Raw genomic sequence first — 4,689 nt, 5'->3', positions numbered from 1 at the left:
GAAACAGTAGCTAGCTAGCTACGGGCAGTGGTGGGTCTAGGGGGAGGGGGGGGGGACAACACAGCGGGCGAGTCTACACTATAGCTCTTTCTTTCTGATTGAGATTGCCGTCGCCAACGCCGAGCTGGGATTGTCTATCGATGCCCGAGGAAAAGAATTTTATTTTCACAGCATGACGACAGTGACACGGTCGGTCCGTTCTTCGCTTTCACTCATTTTGGGCATTCACTTTGTCCGATTTCCCCATGAAACCGGTTAATTTTATCAACTATTGTTTTTTTAACTTAACCAAATAGCGTTTCAATCGCGACCACAGAATATCGTTAACTTTAAGAGATTGTGCAAATAAAGCGTGTTCACTTAAGGCGGACTCCACTGTACATGTACATAGATCAGTATGTATATATATATAGATATCTATCTATCTAATATATAAAACAACAAAACAGAGGGAAACGAACAAGAAAAGACTCAACATCTGGCACAGGCCTGTACCAAGACACGCCGCTTCTTTACCCTCCGTGTCTCCGGCAATCCATTTACCCCGCTTGACCCAGAGCTATTTTTCGACCAACAACCAATGCAGACTGACACTTTTGGAGTCTATTGAAGCTTCAACCACAAAAGAAACTGCGAAAGCTATCAGAATTTCTAAAATACACCAGGAGAAAGAAAGAATTGCTCTCAAAGACAAATAAAACTGCATCTCATTTGTCCAAATAGTTTTTACTTGGCAATGTCTGGGGGTTAGGAAATGTGTTTTTCGTGCCCAATTTATAATAGTAGTAGCTGGGCCCCCTTTCGATGAAAGGAATGATCGGTGCTTTAATAACTCAAAGTCATTGGCCTACTATATTTATTTATCCTCTACTGGAATGGGGAAATAAATCTTGAGAGATGCAAAAAATTAGAAGGTCTAGATCTATACTCTCAAAACAAAACGCGCCTCGCGAAATATCACTTCCGGATTTTCTCAAATTAAAGAGACAGAAGCGTTGGCCTACAAAAGCGATCGGCGGAATAAAGAAATTTAGCTTTTTGCAGCAAAACTGTCTCAAAACTGAAAAAACCAAGGGCGCCATGATCTGGAGAATATTTTGAAGAATTTTTTGGCGAAAACCGCACGTCGATCGATGCAGCCATTAAAAAGCCTTTTGAATAGCAAAATTGGGCCACCACAAATAGATAACAGATAATGCAATCATCTATTGCAATGTAGGGGTGATTGAGTTAGTCTTCTACTGATTAAAAAATATTGCACATAACTTCACCAAATTTTTAATGAAACGAAACAGGCGGGTTAACTGTTGGCTCGCTGCTTCCCGTAGCTTGTACGGTAACTGAAAAAAACACGAGATATTTATCGATAAAGCGCATCCTGTAAATACACAGGATTAGACCACTGGGCCCATGGGGCGCCCTGTAGTAAATACACAGGATTAGACCACTGGGCCCATGGGGCGCCCTGTAGTAAATAAAAGTGACTTAAGTCCGTGTGGCCACTTTTTACACCAAAGACAATAAAACTAGTTTTTGTTGTGTTGTTCCTATCAGAAATCATAAAAAGCAAGCAAATTGTAAGCCTTGGTCAAAGCATCAAACTGTATTTTGGTGATGTTGAAAGTACAACCGTTGATAGAGCTTTTGGGGGTGTAAAAATTGAAAATTCTCAAATTTTGAACTAAATACTTAATTTACACACTTCGCGATGTGCTTCTTCAGGGGTCGGAGCGCTTATGGGAATGCCCCTTGAGCAGTGATGTCGGTCCTTCACACAAGTAAACAAGTTTGTAAGTCTACTAATTTTCTCTGCCACAGCCGCAGGCCTGAATCACAAATATCATCGTAATAATAATAATAATAATAATAATAATAATAATAATAATAATAATAAATAGCATTTGTATAGCTCATATCCCCGCTCATCAGCAGGCTCTATGCGCTTTACACCATATTATTACCCCAGCAGACCATAGAACTCTCCGAAACATTCTCAGCTTCCCGGGAAGCATACAGTGCAAGCAGCTGATTAAGCGTTCAAACACTAACAAACTGACAAGATCTTTCGCTATAGCCGGTTACTCATTCCTACCTGGGTGAAGTGAGGAAAACTCGTGTAAAGTGCCTTTCCCAAGGACACAACGTCGGGCCCCTGACGTGATTCGAACCCACGACCTTACGGTTGCGAGTCCGAGAGCCTGACCACACGGCCAGCGACGCCACATAACAATTCAATAAGTACTAAACATTTGTAAAATACAACAGAATGTGACCACACCATGACGAACGTGGCTCGTCTGGAAACCATCAAGTTGTCAGCACATCCAAACATCTCGGGGAACTAGGCAAATAAACGCAGTTGAAGAAAACATACAAAGGTCTTCAGAAATACGTACCAGAAATGAAACAAACATGGTCCATTATAAACACATACCCAAAATAAACGTGGAGTTTGAAGAGAAACTATCCAGATGTAAATCTATTCAAAAGACATGATAATGATTAATGATATGAACAGACAGTTTAATGGCAACATACAACATAGTGAACATCAACAAACAGGTTTTTTATGAATAGTTAATCAGCAATATGGACAATCAACAAACAGGGTTTTTATGAATAGTTAATCAGCAATATGGACAATCAACAAACAGGTTTTTTATGAATAGTTAATCAGCAATATGGACAATCAACAAACAGGGTTTTTTATGAATAGTTAATCAGCAATATGGACAATCAACAAACAGGTTTTTAATGAATAGTTAATCAACAATATGGACAATCAACAAAAAGATTGAAACTCAAACATGCACGCCAGAAGTCAAGGAAAAAAAAGCAAAAATCCTTCAAAAACAACGTAAATCTTTTAGCAAAAAAATTATCTGGTCCACATTTTGATAAGAGGTGACCATGTTTGAACACAAATCCAATAACAAAAATTCCTGCAGAAGTCATTATGCCAACAAGTGGTGTCTATGTTTTTTCAACACATTTAATAAAAATCCACAAAACTCATTTTGCCGATTTCAAATTCTCTGTTCTAGTTTTGGACCCAATGAATTGTGGTACAACTTAAGTTCTGTCTCAGTAAGGAAGAAACACATTTGTCCACATAAGCTGAAACGTTTTGGAAACAACTATTTAGGACTGTTAAGGTCTACGCTGAATCTGTCTAAGTGAAATGTAGAGAAATATCATCATCTTGTCTCTTTTGAACAGAAAGATATGGAAACTCATTCGTACCAACTGCAGTGAGTTACTGAACACACAGTGCTACAAATATGAGAGAGAGAGAGAGAGAGAGAGAGAGAGGGAGAGAGAGAGACACAGAGAGAGAGAGAGAGAGAGAGAGAGAGAGAGAGAGAGAGATAATGTTTTACGGAGAGGGTTGTTTCAGCACGTGAGACATGTATTTACTAATGTCCTGTCTTGTGTGTATGCGTGAGTGCACCTAACCTTTGTAACATCTACTGCCATTGTAAACGACCAAGACAAATTTCTCCCTGCGAGATGAATCACGATTGTCATTGTCATTGTCATTGTCCCTGTCATTGTCATTGTCCCTGTCATTGTCCCTGTCATTGTCCCTGTCATTGTCATTGTCATTGTCATTGTCCCTGTCATTGTCATTGTCGCTGTCATTTTCATTGTCATTGTCATTGTCCCTGTCATTTTCATTGTCACTGTCACTGTCACTGTCATTGTCATTGTCCCTGTCATTGTCATTGTCCCTGTCATTGTCACTGTCATTGTCATTGTCCCTGTCATTGTCATTGTCATTGTCCCTGTCATTTTCATTGTCACTGTCACTGTCACTGTCACTGTCATTGTCCCTGTCATTGTCATTGTGATTGAATCTTGTTTTACATTTCATTTGTCCCCTTTCCCTTTCTTTAGCTCTCAGACCACCCCTTCGTCATCTTGTAACTTCATGGATTCATTGATGGTAACTATCATAGATGATCATTGATGGTAACTATCATGGATTCATTGATGGTAACTTCATGGATTCATTGATGGTAACTATCATAGATGATCATTGATGGTAACTATCATAGATGATCATTGATGGTAACTTCATGGATTCATTGATGGTAACTATCATAGATGATCATTGATGGTAACTATCATAGATGATCATTGATGGTAACTTCATGGATGATCATTGATGGTAACTTCATGGATTCATTGATGGTAACTTCATGGATTCATTGATGGTAACTATCATAGATGATCATTGATGGTAACTATCATAGATGATCATTGATGGTAACTTCATGGATGATCATTGATGGTAACTTCATGGATTCATTGATGGTAACTTCATGGATTCATTGATGGTAACTTCATGGATTCATTGATGGTAACTATCATAGATGATCATTGATGGTAACTTCATGGATTCATTGATGGTAACTTCATGGATTCATTGATGGTAACTTCATGGATTCATTGATGGTAACTTCATGGATTCATTGATGGTAACTTCATGGATTCATTGATGGTAACTTCATGGATTCATTGATGGTAACTTCATGGATTCATTGATGGTAACTTCATGGATTCATTGATGGTAACTTCATGGATTCATTGATGGTCATCCAGACTAAGTTCAACGGAACAAACAGTTTTGTGCACTTATTTCATATACTGGTGACCGTTGTTTTTTCCACTGGTGACCGGCTAAAA

Source organism: Aplysia californica, unplaced genomic scaffold (genome assembly GCF_000002075.1).
Source record: "Aplysia californica isolate F4 #8 unplaced genomic scaffold, AplCal3.0 scaffold00174, whole genome shotgun sequence".
In the NCBI taxonomy this organism is placed as follows: Eukaryota; Metazoa; Mollusca; class Gastropoda; order Aplysiida; family Aplysiidae; genus Aplysia; species Aplysia californica.
The sequence above is the reverse complement of the archived record's forward strand: the minus strand, read 5'-3'. Positions refer to the sequence as shown.